The sequence below is a fragment of the Felis catus genome, chromosome B4, assembly GCF_018350175.1.
Source record: "Felis catus isolate Fca126 chromosome B4, F.catus_Fca126_mat1.0, whole genome shotgun sequence".
Lineage (NCBI taxonomy): Eukaryota > Metazoa > Chordata > Mammalia > Carnivora > Felidae > Felis > Felis catus.
Window position 1 is genome coordinate 121,178,861 of NC_058374.1, and position 18,165 is coordinate 121,197,025.

Consider the following 18,165-nt stretch of genomic DNA (forward strand, 5'->3'; position numbering starts at 1 on the left):
GAGAGAAAGAGAGATTCCCAAGCAGGCTCCACACTCAGACACAGGACTCAATCTTATAACTATGAGATCATGACCTGAGCTGAAATCAAGAGTCAGACACTTAACTGACTGAGCTACCCAGGTGCCCCTATAAACAAGAGAAATTTATGTCTCACAGTTGTGGAGGCTGGAGGTTTGAGATCAGGGTGCCAACATGGTCAGATGTGGGCCCTTCGTCGGGTCTCAGACTTCTTATAGTTTTCTTGTATGGTGGAAGGGGTGGAGGATCTCTGTGGGGTCTCTTTTATAAGAACACTAAATCCATTCCTGAGGGCTCCACCCTCATGACTTAATAATCTCCCAAAGACCCCATCTCCTAATACCATCACATCAGGTATTAGGATCTCAACATATGAATTTGGTGGTTGTTGTTGTGTGTGTGTGTGTGTGTGTGTGTGTGTGTGTGTGTGTGTTGGAAAAAAAATTAAAAGAATAGTAGTATTTTGAGACATGTAAAAGTTACATGAAATTCAAATTTGATTGTTCATATATAAAGTTTTATTGGGACATAGCTGCACTCATTTGTTTATGTATTGTCTCTGGCTGCTTTGGTGTGACAACGGCAGAACTGACGTAATTGTGACAGAGACTGTATGGCCTGCAAAGCCTAAAATATTTACTGTCTGGCCCTTTGCAGAAAATGTTTGCCAGTTGCTCATCTACGTGATCTTTGGGAGTCATGACTTAAACAATAAAGGCAGGAAAAATGCTCACAACATATTGCCTTAAAATTTATCACTTGAAATGAGTTACAGAAAATTTTATGCAAGGATAACCAGTTGTTTTTATTTCTAAAGTCTAAGTTGGAAGTTTAAATCATGAAAAATCTATCATGCTACATTTTTCTTCTATAGATATAGCACTTAGAAGTAATGGTTTAGTTGGACAAATCCAGTGTGTAATTCCCGTTCTGGGAATAAGTCTTTGGAACCTTAACAGTCACAAGGACACTGAACAATTCACAGATGCTGCCACCTAGAGGTGAGATGCTGATGTTGCAGAAGTTCCAGATTATCAAAAGCAATCTCTAAAAGCAGTAAATGCGGACTTCACTAAATGTGAAGGATCACCATTGAACTTCTTAAAAATGAGGATTCCTGGGCCCCTCCAGGGGATGCCGTGTCCATGGCACAAAGTGGGCTTCAGCCGTCTGCGCTGGGCAGGCTGCTCTCTTCTGAGATTTTGGTTTCTGAGGTTCCTATATATACCTTGGGGGACACCCTCCAAAGTGTCTTTGGTTAAGTGGATTGATGGTTATTACAGAGCATTGAATAATATTTGCATTCCATTAGCTCTGCCATGGCAAAGCAAACTATCTTTCCAGTTGTCCTGATTGAGGGTCAATTTGAGAGTAGAAAAATCATGATCTGGGCTGAACTTTGAAATCTCTAGGGTTTTGATATTATCATGAATGAAAACTGACTCTGCTTGCTTTTAAAATTTAATAAAATCTGAAGTTAAGAAATGAAGTGTTGTTGCCTTTGGCCGGGGTAGCTGCAGGCTTCTGGCATTTCTTGGCAAAGAGGAGTGTGAAATGGCAGCTGCCACATTAACATTTTATCACGTTTCTCTGTGAGTTGACTTTTTTCTTTCCACAGAGCACCATACTCAGAAGCAATCCAATTTCTAGAAGAGGTTTCTATTTTTACCTTGCAGATTTTCAAAAACAAATTAAAAGCGCATAGTTTTCTTCATTCCTGGGAACTTTCCATTAGCAATAAAATACTGAGTTTTTCCAAGCAACTGTTTATTATTTTTATTTGTATACTTATAAAGTTAGCCTGAGCATTTAAAGATATATTAAACAAGCATGTAGTATTTTATTATAGAAAATTGTAGATGCTGGGACCTCCTGTAAGTATCAGTTATGATTATATGTGGGTTAATTATTATATTTACTTGCTTTTTTACAGAAATGTATTGATTTTAATGTGTAATTTCAGTGTGAAAGCACCCAGTTTCCTTTCTCCTTCCTTCCTGTTTTTTTTTTTAAATAAGGTTGATATTATTACTTATCTATATTTTAGTTTTTGCTTCTCTTACTAGTTTGAAGAGATCTCTGGGGTGAGGTAAACAGTTCAGCTATACCAGAATTTCCTGAAGATTCCACATTTTGCCAGACCTCTCTTCATACTTGTAAGATATCTTTCTTCTGTGCAAATGGCAGGTCTGATGTGGAGGAGCTCACAAATTTTAGTCACAAAATCACTCTGTACTTGTTTATTGATTGTTGTTTTCTTATGTTAAAGAATTTCACCAGACTTCTTTATTTATTAATTAAAAAAAACCTATTCTTTTTTTAAAGTTTATTTATTTTGAGAGACAAAGTGCGAGTGGGGGAGGAGCAGAGAGAGACAGAGAGAGAATCCCAAGCTGGCTCCACACTGCTAGTGCAGGGCTTGAACCCATGAACCATGAGATCGTGACCTAACCCGAAGTCAGATGCTTAACCAACTGAGCCAGCCAGGCGCCCCTTCACCAAACATATTTAAAAATAACGTTTCCATTTATAAACCTCACCACTCTACAGTTCTAGAAACAACTAAAAAAAACCGAGAATTCTCATTTTATTGAGCTGTTCTTACTCTTGCCACCACACTATGCTATCATCCTTTCCCTTCATTTGCATGGCTAACTTGCACATTAGGTTCTCTTGATTTGACTACACTTAACCCTACCTGCCACCTTGCACAGTGAACAACCTGAGAAACTCTGCATGGTGGCCCTGGACATGGCACTCCTTCCTCATGGTAGAGGATGTTTTACTCAGGAAATAAATTGTAGCAGGTTCAGTTGGAAAAACAGTCTCTATTGTCTGGCTGGCTTTAACCATTCATCCTTCTATCCATACATCCCTCTGATCCCACTCTGTTCTGTGTACTATGATAAGTCCTCGGAATAGAAAACTGAATAGGGCATCACTCCTAGGGAGCTCAAAGTCTGCAGGACGAAGTATATAAGGAAATCAAGTATTTTAATTCAGTGTAGTAAGTGCTAAGATAGAAAATTTCACATTAGTTGATCACATACACATTTTTGTTATTGAATTATTTTATTAATATACTATTAAGGTACAAATAATAGAGTATTAAAATATGCTATTCCAAAAAAATGTAACATTAAAATATATTAGTAAAAATACATTGAGTACAAAAGATGTTATTAAATTATTTCCTCAATTAAAAGAAGATCAATTGGGGAGAACCATAGGAGGAAAGTCTGGAAACTGGTTCTGTCTCAGATATTCAGTGTAGGTTTGATACCCGTTTTTGATGATCAAGCTTTACAATTTTCTTTACCACCAGCACATGACTTACATTTTTGGTCATTCCTTGGCATCAGCTGACTCTCAGTCACTTTCTCCCATTGTATTCATATCCTAGCTGCGTGCTCATGACTCCAAAGTGCCATTGCCATATCTGATTTCCCTGCCAGGCTTTAAAGATGTATTTACAACTGCCTTCCAGAACTTTCAGCCTGGATATATCCCAGACATCTAAAAACTACACGCTACAAAAGGAACTTTCTTCTGATAGCTCTCTGAATTGAATTTCTCACTCTGTTTAATGATGTCACAGTCTGTCCAGACTCCCAAGCCAAAAAGTCAGTGTCCTCATGCTCAACACTGTGCTGGCTATCGGCCTCCACAGCCAGCTGGCTAACACATTCATTATGTTTACCTTAGATATATCTCTAATCTAGAACATCCTCATCATCCCTATTAATACTATCTCAGCTCAAACTCTCCTCATCTCTACCTAGACTAGTACAGCAGTCTTATACCAGCCTCCCTACATCTTAATTCTTCCATGTCCACAAGATTCACTTTTCCAAATTTATCTCTTTGTCTCTCTTTCTGTCTTCCTGTCTTCCTCCCTCCCTCTATTACTACCCTCCCCTGCCACCCATGAAAACCTCTGTTGCCTCCCCATTGGCAACAGAATAAAGTCTAAACGCTTCATATATGGTACTTGAGGGCCTTCCTAACTGGCTTTAACTGACGCCCTAACATCTCACCACTGTCTTCAGATGTATCCACACAGTAGTTATACATAATTCTTTACTGTTCCATTAAGATCCTGATTTTGCACATGCTGTGCCATCTGAGTGGATACCCTTCCTTACACTCTCCTAGAAATTTTTTTCTTCAAACCTACCTAAGAGGTGACTTCCTCTGTGAGTTCTTTTCCTTTTCCCCTCAGCATATTTAGTTATTCTTTCCATTTCCATTGGCAATTCCTATTGACATTTTGAATTCTGCTCTTGTTAGACTGCAAAATAGTTTTCTTTTCATGTATGGCTGGCCAACTATATGTAAAGTTCTTGAATTGAGAATTAGTGTCTTAATTATGTATTTGTTTGGTCAGTGTAGAGCCTGAAATGTAGTTAGTACATTTTCTATGACCATTTCAACTGCAGATTAGACAGTTGAAGAGAGAATTAGGCCTAGAAGATAGAGCCGAAGGAATTACCCCCAAGTGCAGGATAGAGAGATAGGAGGTAGGAAAAACAAGAAAGAGGAGGTTGAAATATAGAAGACAGAATGAGAAAGTCCAATATAAATTTAATAGAAATCCTGTTTTGGATTAAGAGAATAGAAAGAATGGAGAGAGATAGAATATTAAAAAAAAAGAAAATGAGAATTTTCCAGAATTGATTCAAGAAACACAATGAGTGCCAAGCAGAATAAGTAAAACTAAATCCACATATTATAAACATATCATGGTGAGTCAGCAAAACACAAAGAGAAAAATATTAGAATTCTAAGGGAAAAAAACAGATTTCCTGCAAATGAGAAATAAACTGAGGATAAACTTTCCAATAATAATGCTAAAGGCCAGAAGACAGTGGACTGGTATCTTAAAAGTGCTGAAGGAATAACAGTCAGTTCAGAATTCTAAGTCCAGTTAAGTGATTATTGAAGAAGGAGGTCAGCATAAGAACATTTTTGGGAAAAGATTAGGAAAGTGTACCCAGTGCACACCTACTGAAATAATGACTGAAAAGTCTATTTTGGAAAAGAAGGAAACTGAACCTAGAAGAAAGGACTAAGATGAAAGAAATAAGGGGAAAATGCATATATACATATATACATATATATGTATATATGTAAATATCCATATCTATATCTATATCTATATCTATCTATATCTATATCTATATCTATCTATATCTATGTCTATATATATTTGTGTTTTTTTAATTCCAAAAGATACCTCTAGAACCTCTTGAATAGTTTTTAACCAAAAATGATTCTACCTCATGGTGGACATTTGGCAATTTCAGGAGATATTTTTGGTTGACACAAGTGGGCAGGAGGTATGACAGACATCCAGTGGGTAGAGGCCAGGAATGCTGCTAAGCATCCTGCAGTGCATGTGACATGGTCCCGAACTCATTGTTTCATGTTCACCACTAATTCTTAATGCTACTTTCTCCCTTGGAGTTTCTCTTCCTGTGTGTTACACCTTGTCCTAGCAGTGGGCCCTGCCTTTGTGGCATTTCCAGGGCTCTGTTCTCTCTGCTCTATCTGGGCCTATCCTTGATAAAGTATGCCTTTGGCATTTTTGATTTTCCCTTTTCCATATTTCTTTGTGTCTTTTAACTATTCCTAAATCTTATCTCATGCCAAACCTAGACCTTTTCTCTTTTTGTTCCTTTATATCAGTTTTTCACCCTTGGCATTATCGACATTTTAGAGTTGAGTAATTCTTTGCTGTGGGGCTGTCCTGTGCACTGTAGATGTTTAGCAGCATCGCTGGCCTCTACTCAAATGGCTGCTAGTTGTGACAACCAAAAATATCCCCAAACATTGCCAAATGTCCCCGGATGGAGGGTGCAAAATTGCCCCCAGTTAAAAACCACTGATTTACACCAATTAATCTGGTCCTGTTCTCTGGAGTTCTGCTTAGTAGGAGTATTCTGATAACCTAATTGTTGAGAATGTGTTTGTAGGTTATAATGACTTTTAGCTTATATTTAACAAGAGCCTTTTGCAAACTGTATCATGGTCAGAAGCATGGAGGGATTTCCTTCCAAAGAGGGAGATTTACCCCCAAGTTTAAGGTGACACCTTTGTACTTGCCTACTGGCTCCCAGTTTGCAGTCCTCTGAGATTATGTCATAAATCAGAACTTTTCCATTTTTGTCCAAGACCATTGGTAATCTCCCTTCACACACAGGAATAAGCAAGAACTCATTCCTTGTGTGTTGTGGCCTCCTTCTTCCCCTCTTATGTTATGCCACTTTCCCCCTAGTGGTCTCCTGGTAGAGTTGGGTCTTAGAGATTCTTAATGAATTCCAAACACTCCTTATGGATTTTAAATATGTTCCTCATATTTGTGAAAGGAAAGGAAGATGTGAAATGACTATTTTCTGTTTCAGATTGGTGATCATTTCCCAAGAGTCTTGCTTTTACCTGTGTACCTATAATCTAAGCACAGCACTATGTCTTGCTATAGGATGGAAGGTGTTCTCTTACCTTTCCCAGTGACCTCGTGGGGCTTACCAGTGCTTCTGTATGTGTGAGCTCTGAAAACTTGAGATATGACAAACTATGGTGATGCCAAGGATTTGCCTGAAGATATAGAGTACTTTAGAAGAGTTCTCTATTTAATAGCATGAATTTAATTTCTTTCAACAAATTGTGACCAGATACATTCAGAATTGATGCTGAAGGAAACAGGGGAGTTCTCAATTTCAGAGGTAAGGTGCCACAAAAAGTGACCCTGCAACTTGAGCTACTGGTATGACCATGAGAGTAATCTGACCCAGCTGGGACATCAGTGGTCTCCCTTTTAGAGATGCCCAGAAATGCTCACTGGCCTGCCCCTGCTTGCACACTGTGTGCCCAGTCAGTCTAAAGCCAAAATGTCTGCTTGAGTGTTAGCCCAGCTCAATTCATGGTACAGAGTAATGGGAGGACATCTACAAAAAACAGGACAATATAGATTAGACACCAGTTTCTAAGCTATTATATTTTGAAAAGGTGAAGGAGGTCAAAAGAAAGGAAAGAACAAAAGAAGGAAAGAAAGAGGATTTCTCGTGCACAATATAGAGTTGGGTCTTATGTTTTTATCCATTCTGACAATCTGTCTTTTAAGTGATATATTAGACCATTCACATTTAAAATGATTATTGATATAGTTGGATTAATATCTACCATGTTTATAGCTGCTTTCTAGTCATTGCATTTGTTCATTATTTCTTTTTTCTCCCTTTTTCTGCCATGTCTGGCTTTAATTGAATTTCTTATATGATTTTTTTTTTATTTTAGAGAGAGGGAGCGAGAGAGCATGCAAGTGGGGGAGAGTAGCAGAGGGAGAGAGACAGAATCTTAAGCAGGCTCCAGGCCCAGCACAGAGCCCAGCACAGATGTGGAGCTCGATTCCATGACTCTGGAATGATGATTTGAGCTGAAATCAAGAAACGGATGCTCATCTGACTGACTGAGCCACCAGGCACCCCACCATATAAATCTTTTTTAGTGGAATGGGAATCTACCTGCTTCTCTCTCTGCCTTAACAGTCTTTCCTTTTGTTAAAATGTCCCTGAAGAAGTGTTTTAACTTTAATCTTAAGCTATGGAAAAAATTTCCTGGTAAGGTTTATATGAAATGTGGGTCTGATGGTTAACCTACTTAAGTTGGGTAGTTATAACAAGTAAAATCACTTGTTCTGGCCTTTTGGAAGGTGATGTGCATACTGGCTGGATAGAGGACGTCACAGAAAAAGAGCAGCCATTTGAGTAGAGGTTGTTTAGGTGAGGGACCAGTGTTTTAGGCAGTGGGCAGTGTACAGATTCCAGGGCAGCTGGGAGTAGCTGTATCCTTCATATTCAAGGTTGAGTACAGAATGAATTATCCACAGAGATACTCTTGCATGTGGTAGTTGGGTTCTCTTGGGCTATTACTCTGGTATTTCCAGGGTTTTTGTTTGTTTGTTTTTTGTTTGTTTGTTTTTGGCATTCCATGAGCTAATTGACATTTGTGATCAGGTCCAGAACCTTAACCACCACGTATATGCCACTTCTCCGAGAAAAACTGACATCATTAGGGGACCACCTGCACTTTAGAACAAAGAGGATCATCGGAAATGTTCATTTGACAAGAGAATTGGCTAAGATAAATAAATCGCTGAACTTCCTTCAAGTTTCCTAATTTCCCTTCGTTCTCTTAAATTTGGCTATATTGTTCTTTTCAGAATTCAAGGCCATATCCATCATTTGATTTGTGATTCTAGCACAATCCTGTTAATTCCTTCTCTGCGTGTGGTGGTTATTTAGCTTTAGAAGATTGAAGACACCAGTGAATCAGGGAATGATTAATGGCACATGAGGACAAAGTCAATTAAATGATGCAGCTCTGAAGTTACTGGAGGATTTCTGATACAAGAAATTGAAAAGCTTGATTTAAAGCTGTATTAAATCTGATTTATAAAGAACGATCTATTTTAGAATCAAAGGCATTCAGATACTTGAATAAAGTCATCCATTCATCTAGTTATCTAAACTCTTGCTACTCAAAGTGTGGTCCTCAAGAGATAAGAGGGCTTGACTGAAATTGAGAAATATAATTCAAAAGGAGTGGGTGTGATGGACATTTTAGAGATAGCTTCAGTGGGATTTGTGATTAATGGATGTAGTATGTGAGTGAGTGGAGATCCCAAGTATTTCCATAAGGTCAAAATATGATGAAGCTTTATGGTTTAGACCAGTGGTTTTTAAACTTTAATGTGAATAAAAATCACCTAGAGATCTTGTTAAACTGCAGATCCTCATTTAGGAGGGGTGTGTGTGGCATGAGATTCTGCATTTCTAACAAGTTCCTGTGTGGTGGTTGTGGAGCTTGGAATGTAGTGTGAGATGCAGGTAACAATATTATACCGAAGAATGTATGGTTACCAGCAGGCAGATACTATGGAGGAAAGTGATCTTAAAGATCGTTGGTAGTATTGTTTTGATGAAAACATGCTTCTGAGTTCCCAAAAGAGCACTCTGCAAAAACATTTGCCTTACCACCAGCTGTAAGTGGAAGGTCTGCTTGTGATGGGAAAATTATTATTTATACCTCTGAGGTATAAATGTTCTAATTTTTTCATGTACATTGTTTAGATACTAAAAATCAAACAAAAAACCCAACAACCATGGTATTGACTTGGGAGGGAGCTTAGTTATCTTGATTTGGGTTCCCTGGGAAATAGATTCTGAGCCAGAGATGTACATGTAAGAAGTTTATTGGGGAGAGCCCTTGGGATCAATGTGTATGTGTGTATGTGGTTGGTGGGGGAAGGGGGGGTGATGGAAAGGTGGAGGATTAGGCAGAGAGAGGATCTGGGCTGTGACGATGTACAACAGCCTCAGGCCATCATAAAAGGGAAATGCAGAGCTGGGATGTCCCTTCAAAATTGTCCCACCATGGGGTTTTTGGAGCCTCCCATCATGGCCTGAATGTAACCTGCTACAGGGAAGGCGGGGAATGACCTGGAGACATTCTCTTTGAGGGCAAGGCCCAGAGGGAGACTCAGCTGAGAGCCATAAAGCACTAACACTAGCAGCAGCTGGGAGAGTGACATGGCGTAGGCTAGCATCCACCACGTTGGCTAGTTGAAATGAAGTTGGGAAGATGATATAAATGGGAAGGCGAGGTGGAGGAACCCTGGAACTCTCAAGCCCCGGGAAGGGTAAGTCTCCTCGGACCTTGGTGGGGAAGGGGAGGAGATAACTGGCTACTTGTTTGAGTGCTGAGTTGAAGTCGGTTAGGAGTTTTGAGATATGGCTCATCAGAGTTCATCCAGCAAGTTTGTGGACACAGGGAGACTTGTAAATCATTTTAAAAGCCAAGACCCAGGTAGAGGGGTCAGGGCTCAGTTCTGTGGATAAAGATGTCGAGCATCTGGGCAGGTTTTCTGAGCACCTGGATTCAGATTCACTTTGTTATGAGTTCACCTTGTTATGAGGGTATATGTTTGGAAACTTTGTACAGTTTTTGTCTTTTTTGGGAAAATGACTCAGCTGACTTAAGGTTGTAATTGGAGACTGGGAGAGTTGGCTGTTCTTTTCTCATCAGAAGCAGTGATTCATATTCATTTATTCAACAGTTGTTCATCGAGTGCCTACCACGTGCCAAGCACTGCATCAGGTGCTGGGTATACTGTGCTGAACCCAGATAGGGTCCCTTTCTTTATGGAATGATAGTGATGCAGGCTAGTGGATGCAACAGATATTAAAGAATCACACAAATAACATTTGGTTAGCTCAGTGAAAGAAAAAAAAACACTAATTAGGGATTTCTCGCGGGCGGTGCTGGCCGGGTGCAGCGCAGCGCTAGCCCGTGTTCAGGCAGCGTGGGCGACATCGGGGGCTCGGGGACTCGGTGGTGGCTGCGGCGGGCTGGCTGCGGGGAAGCGTGGCGTGGGCGGCGCCGAGGGCTCCGCGGGGGAGGCTGCGGCGGCGGCGGCGGAGGCGGAGGCGGGCGCCCAAGCGCAGCGCACCCTGCAGGGCCACCGAGGGCGAGCTCGGCCACCTGGCGGCGCAGTTGGATCCCAGCTCCTGCAGCGGGTGCTGCGCCTACTGGCCCCAAACAAACAAAACCGAAACCTTACTAGGAAGTCTATCAAGAGGGTGTTTACTTTAGATTTTGGAAACGGGTGCAGTCTCTGTGGCAGCAGGTTGAGCGCCATCTCCAGGATGCGTTGGAACTGGTGGAGATTATAGCGGGAATATGGAGACCAAAGACCTGGCTTCTCTCCCACGCTGTCACGTATGACCTACCTTCCCACGAAGGGCTTGACCTCTTTGAGCCTTGACTTCATCTGTGCAACGGTGCTCTTATGAGACTCAAATGAGGTACGGTAGACAAAAGTGTTTAAAATCCGAAAACGTGAGTGAAAGCTGCTCTTAATTACTCTGGCCCATTTGATTCCTTCTCTTCTCTCTTTTAAAAAATTTTAAAAATGTTTATTTATATTTGACAGAGACACAACAGAGTGTGTGAGCAGGAGGAGGGCAGAGAGAGGGAGACAGAATCTGAAGTGGTGTCCAGGCTCTGAGCTGTCAGTGCAGAGCGGATGCGTGGCTGAACTCCCCAAGGGTGAGATCATGATCTGAGCTGAAGTCTGACACTCAACCAACTGAGCCACCCAGGTGCCCCTTTTCTTTCTTTTCTTACCTGGCTCCTCACTTCTCCTGGGGTGTGCTTGGATGCAGAGTTTGATGGGTTGTAAAATGCTATTTAGCTACTTTCTTTGAACTTGTGGCTTTTTTTTTTGACTCTTACCTAAAGTGAGAAATACTTTTGTATTGTGATCTCCCCCCCCCCCCCATCTCCCGTGAAAAATGTTACAGAAAATACTTAGCCTTATTTGTCATAAGCTCAGGTGTTTTTCATTCCATTCGTCCCCCAAAAAGTGCTCATCAATATCCATTAAAGTGATGTTATTGCCTACTAATGAGTTACAACTTCTACATTGAACAATATTATCTTGAATCCTTCTGAAACAATATAGGGATCGTAGGAAAATTTTTTTTCTGGGGTATGTGTGAGGTCTATTGTACAAAGAAATTATTTCTTTCTGAAGACTGGTTAATAATGTACCTTCAATCCTGTATGATGCCTGTGGCAAGGGGACTGTCTCAAAGCTGGATGCCTCAGAGGGGCTCTATGTTCCCTGAAGTTTCCAACAGTGTTGAGTCAACAAAGAACTGTGGCAAAGAATCTTGTTTCAGTTGACCATTACCACAATAATACTGTATATCAAGCAACTGTAAAACTTCAGTGGCATATGATGCTAAGCATTTACTTGTGCATCTGGGATTAGGTGGCTCGTTGATCTGGGTGGGCCTCATTCAGTGTCTTGAAGGGCTATTGGCTGATCCAGGCTGGCCTGAGCTGGATCAGCTGGATGATTCTGTTCTGCTCCACAATTATTTTATCCTCCAGTAGGTTAGCCTTGGAATGCAGTCATGCAAGAGAAAGCTTTGCAGGCAAGCTTATGCTGGCAACATACTTGCTCATATCCCATTGACCAAACCATGCTAAATGGCTGAGCCCAGTTAAGGACGGGGCAGAATGTCTGTCATTGGGAGGCACTGCAAAGTTACGTAGCAAAAGGATGTGGACTTAGGGAAGGGTAAAGAATTAGAGCCAATGACACCATTTGTCACGGTTGATCTCACACACATTGTTTCCTTGACTCAAAGGAGGCTTTTTTTCTCAAGTAGGTCTTAGATCTCAGTCCGTGGGGCTGAGCTAGCGATATTTGAGAGAGACACCATGCTGTCCTCCTCATACCCTGGTTATTTTGTCCTCCTTTTACCTAAACTTCCTTGTAGAAGCTCCTCCTTTCCAGTGCCACCTTAAGAAAGTAGATGCTTGAAGATTGCATGTTCTGCCAACATGAAATGTGCCTGGGGCTGAGTCCTAGCTGTGGGCATAACTGAGATTAATCTACAATGCACACCACTGTTTTTGCTCATTTTCCCCAGTTCTTCCTAGGAAGATATTTATGCTATTGTATTATGGTATTTTGAGCTGATTTATGAAATTAGGGATCTCAATGAGAGATTCTAATGAGCAAAACTGCCAATAGTGTATGTCGAAATACTGTCTTTTGTCTCCAATTTTTCCTGAGACTTCATTCTGAATTTCTTGCTGTCTACTGGACATCGTTACCTTCATGTTTCCACAAACACCTGTCTAAACCACTTCCTGTTTCAACAAAATTCATCACTCTCCATCCTGTTTCTCAAAGAGTAAAAAGTCCTCTTTAACCCCTCATTTACAGTCATGATCTGCCAGTTGTTCTTTCATGAATAATAATGCAGGCATCATTATTCAATCAGACACAATATTGTTCTTGGATCACTTATGGACCAGGTTCCCTGTTAAGCACCAGGGATGTAGGAGTCACTAAGACAGGACTCCTCTTTGAAGCACAGCATCAGTTCAGAAGGAGGTGAATTGTCAACACATAGTCCATGATCTGACATAACACTATGAACAAAATTTCTTCCATTTTTTCCCATATTGTTCATTAATTCTTGCTCATTCTGCCTCAGAAATGTACCTCAAATCTACCCTTTTCTCTTCACTCTTGTCACTTTCCTTGCCATGGATTGAAGCTCTCTTGACTAGGACAGTAGCCTCCTGGATGGCCTCCTGGCCTTGACTCTCTTCTCAATCTGTTCTCTTTCCCCAGCTACTGATTTTCATTGGCTAAAACATTGATCCCAACATTCCATTACTTGACTTGAAAACCATCAGTGGATTTTGTATTTCTACAATAAGTAGAACATGGAATTATCATATAACCCAGCAATTCCACTCCTAGGTACATATCCAAAATTGAAAATTGGTGTTCAAACAAAAACTTGTACAACAATGCTCACAGCAAAATATTCACAATAGCCAAAAGGTGTAAACAGTCCAAATGTCAATTTACTGATGGATAAGCAAAATATGGTATACTCATACAATGGAACATTATTCAGCCATAAAAAATAATTAAGTACTGATATATGCTACAACATAGATGAGCCTTGAAAACATTGTGCTAAAAACAAAAGAAGCTGAACACAAGAGGCCATATATTTTATGATGCCATTTATGTGAAATATTCAGAATAGGCAAATCTGTAGGGACAGAAAGATGATTAGTGGTTGTCAGGGACTGCGGGGAAGGGGAAAATGAGGAGTGATTCCTTAATGTATATAGGGTTTCCTTTTGGAGGGCTGAGAGTTTTCTGGAACTGGATAGTATGGTTGCACAAAATTATGAATATACTAAATGTTTCTAATGATAAATCTATTGTAATAATAAATTTAAAAAATGCAAAGTATCGGTGGTCCCTGACCACTGATAATTTGAGTCTGAATTTTAGAGTGTGGGGTTTAAGACTCTCATGCTCTTGCCTGGCCTATCTTCTTGGCTGTGTTGCCTCCAAAGATCCTGTGTTCCAGCCCTGCTGGTGTACTGTAATGTCTTCCCGCCTTTTTATGCTGAACTCTTACCTGGAGTGCCCTGTTCTTCCTTCTTTTCTCCCTGATAAAATTTAAAATCTGGATCAAATACCACTTCTCTGTGAGGGTTACCCCATGCTCCTTCCTCTGTTTTCCCATAGCGCCCTATTCAGACAGTTAACCACAGTGACTTCTAGTTGAGTGTATATCCTCACCCTGAGCCATGCGTGAGGGGAAAATGTCTGATTTGAATCCCTATGCCTTGGACAGTAAGTGATACATAATTGTCGATCAATATTTGTCAAATTAAATGGTTTGGTTATTAAAGTCTTAGTTCTATCCTTAAGCTAAGGCTGTATCCCTAATCCTTAATTTAAAACTTCTTTATAACAATCATAATACTTGGATTACAAGCGTCCTTGATCATCTTCATCTAATTACAATTAATAGACCTAACCTTAAATTTCTTCCCAGTTTATTGGCACCTGCTCAACACAATGATTTGTTTTCTTGGCTGTTTGAACACTCACTTTGCTCTTGCCTGCTCTCAAATTTGCTGATTTTGCAGCTGATGTACCTTCCTTCCCTATGCAGAGAAGTCTTTTGAAACCTTAACATTTAACCATTTTCCCTTTTCTGGGGAAAGTGTGACAGAGGACAAATCTTTTATTATTTTAATCTATAACTCTTTTATCAGAGGATCATTTGGTCCTAGAATGTCAGTTTGCTAAGAGGAGTCTGAGTGGCAAAGCATGAAAAGAAATAGGGTAGTTTTCCCCACTTAATCCCAAGTCAGGGTTTCAAGTGTCATTAGTACTACTGTTACCATTTTATGAAGCCTTAGATGCCATTTCCTTACTAAATAAAATGCAGCCACAAAGATTTGAAAGTTCCATCTAAGTGATTTTGGGTATTTTACACTATCCATCTGTACTGCTAGCTTTTCTCTCTTTTATTGGGATATAATTGATGTATAACATTGCATTAGTTTAAGGTGTATGACATAAGAATTTGTTACATGTATTCTGTATATCGCTTTTTCATTTTGTTGATGGCTTTCTTTGTGCAGAAGCTTTTAATTTGATGTAGTCCCACTTGTTTTTGCTTTTGTTGTCTTTGCAAATCCAAAAACCCAAAACGGTCATTGTCAAGACTGTTCAGGACCTTACCACCCCTCATGGTTTTTTTTCAAGAAATGTTATGGTTTGTACTCATAGCTTTGAATTTTCAACATAGTAAAGGCTATTGTAGCTAATACTTTTGAGTTGAAGATTCAGGATGAAACTGAAGGTGTCACTTTAATTTGTGCAAGAAAATTATTTTATAATGTGGTTTAGTGATGGAATAGGAATTGACCAGGAGGCCCAAAACTTAACAGGGGGCAGGAGAGCAGTTAGGTGATACCTCTTTTCACTCCACCCAACATTTGATTTCTTTTTTTTTTAAGTCTGTCTTGCATCTTGAGGGGAAAAAAATCGCTGTGTAAATTCAGTTGTACTACTTAGAAATATTTTCACCATTTGACTAAAACAGAATAGTAGCCAAAAAAAAAATCTGAATTTTCAATTTGGTCTTACTTACCTGCTCTGGATATTTAAAAATAAAGTAGGGATGATGATAATACCATAATTGTGTTTTTGTAAGGATTCAAAAAGTCAATCAACTTGAAGTTCTTAGAAAGGGCTGGCACCTAATTACTGCTATTTTCATGACCATAACTCTAGTTGGGTGCTTAATTCACCTAATAATTATTGAGCACCCCTTATGCACCTGCCATTGTGTCAAATAAAATGAAAAGGTAGGGTCCCTGACCCCTTTGAAGCTTCTAGAAGAGACCATTATTACATAAATTGTTATGATTCATTGGAATACACTCCTCTCTCATCACCTCCTTCCCTCACACCCCTTCTTTGTTTCGTGGCTGCTCTTTATAATACTGGGTTCTGTCCCTTTGGCCTTTTCAGGTACTGTACTTTCTTAGTTCCCCTTCTTTACAGTGAGAATATACATTCATTCATTATATATCTTATAAACAAAGAGACAAAACTCAATTCTCAATCTATAACAAAAATAAATTTAAAAAACCCAACAAAATAAGCAAAACCCAACTCAAAACTTGAATCCCCTCTAGCTACTGCCCAGTGTCCCAGCCAAACTTCATCCAAGAGAAAATAGAACTCCTTCTCCTCCCTCCCCTTTCTTTTTTAACCTCTTATTACTTAACTCTGTACCTGTCATCTCCCCTTACCCTGCATGGGATATATTCTCATGGTCATCAGTGACCACCTAATTGTTAAACCCAATAGATACTTTCCCATACTTATCTTTCCTCCTCTCTCTGTGGGATATTTCAACTCTTGGGAGATCTCCTCCTTAAAGCTCATTAGCCATGAGTTCTGTTCTACTTCTCTGTCCATCACTAGACCTTCTCCCCTGTATGTCCCTTAAAAGACAGTCTACACCAAGAGTCTGCCCTTTGCCTCCTTTTTTACTCCATTTGCCCTTCCTGGTCTGTAGCCACAATTCCTATTTCACCTGAAGCCTGTATTTTAGGCTCAAATCTCTCACCTGACCCTTTCTGACTTCTTTCTTGACACATCCATATAGATGTCACACAGCACCATAACTCAGGTTAACCAAAAACCATCTTTTTGCCCCAAATTCTTATCCATCCTTTCTGTATTTTCTATCTTGTTGAATGCTCTCAGTTGTCTAAGCCAGAAAACTAGACTAATCCTAGGTTCTTTGCTCTGTCCTGTTGCCCACATTCAGGTGGTAAGTCTTCCTGAGTCTGTCTCCTCCTCATCCCCACTCTCCCTGCCTGGGTCCAAACCTTGTTACCTTTGTCTGGACCATATTTAGTCCCTGGTCTTCCTTGGATTCTCTCCAGTCCATTCTCACATGGCTGTTGCCTTAATCTTTCTAAAGTGCAGATTTTGGTTATATCACTCCATTTGTAACTTTTGTGGTTCCCAGTTGTCTAGAGAATAAAGTTCAATCTCTTTAACCCTTCATGATTGGGCCTCTGCCTGTCTGTTTTCAATCTTATCTCTGATTACTCCTATACTCTTCTTCCCCTGGTTTAGCTATGAAGGTAAGCCTGATTGTGAGGGCCTTGAGTGTGGTATGCCAAGAACCTTGACCTTATGGAGGATGGGGTCACTGCAAACTTTGCATGTGAGGAAGATGAATTTCAGAATTGAAAGAAGCCATTGAAGGCCACCGAGTCTACTCCATTAATTCCTGATAAGTAGATGTCTATTCTCTGAACACAGATCCCTAACCTGCCCCCTGTTCTTTGTTCTCATTTATGAAATGGGAACAGTACCAGCTTTTATACAAGCATATTGTGAAGTTGAAAATTACCTTAAATTCATCAAAGAGGACCATCTCACCTTTCTCTTCCATTCCTTTATCTTTATGGTTTATGCCACGCTTTTTCCTTCCCTGTGTGTCTTTATCCATCTAGGATCTTACTCTTTTTGCACTTTTGCACTGTCCATGTACTTGAGTCAATGCATATCTATTTTCCACTCCCTCAAGGACTATGGATTTTCATATAAAGGAAAATAATAAAACACCCAAGAGTCCTCAGATCACATTATACCTGGGAATGTCCTAGATGAGGCTTTTATGGATCTGAGATTGATGGTTGAGGGCCTTGCCTTGGACCCTTCCTTTTTCAGCCTGGAGTTCATCTGCTCTGAAATTCTTTGTCCCAGAACTGCTCTGTTTGTGGAAAGACCCTGGCCCCAGAGTCACCTGCCCTTGTTCCTGGCTCATTCAGGATTAGAGGCAGGTTGACATTGAACTGTACTTAGAGGTGAGTTGTTAGTGCAGATGGTGACCTCAGAGTGGGATACTTGCCATGTGGTCAGTGTCTGAGAGCAGATGGGCCCTTCTTTACCAGCTGACACTTGAGTCCTCCTCAAAGGCACACCATACAAGTGGAGCGAGTGGGTCTGGAGCCGGCAAGACAAGGAGGTAGATGCCAGCATTCTAACAGTCCTATCTGGAGAGAGCTGTAGGGTATGTGCCCTTAGGGGCAGGTCAAGAATTTGTTTCCTCACAGATAAGTTGCTCTTCTAAATTTTGTGACTCATGACAGCTACCACTTCTATCCCTGTAAGTAGTTCACCACGTGCTTTCACATGCATGCTCTTCTTTGAT

The 18,165-nt window shown here is 40.2% G+C and overlaps 1 protein-coding gene across 3 annotated transcripts in view; it reads left to right on the forward strand.

Moving 5' to 3' along the window:
- ANO4 (anoctamin 4) overlaps positions 1–18,165 on the forward strand; it is a 416,845-nt gene that overhangs the window by 21,865 nt on the left and 376,815 nt on the right. The gene's annotated exons all lie outside the window — the stretch shown is intronic.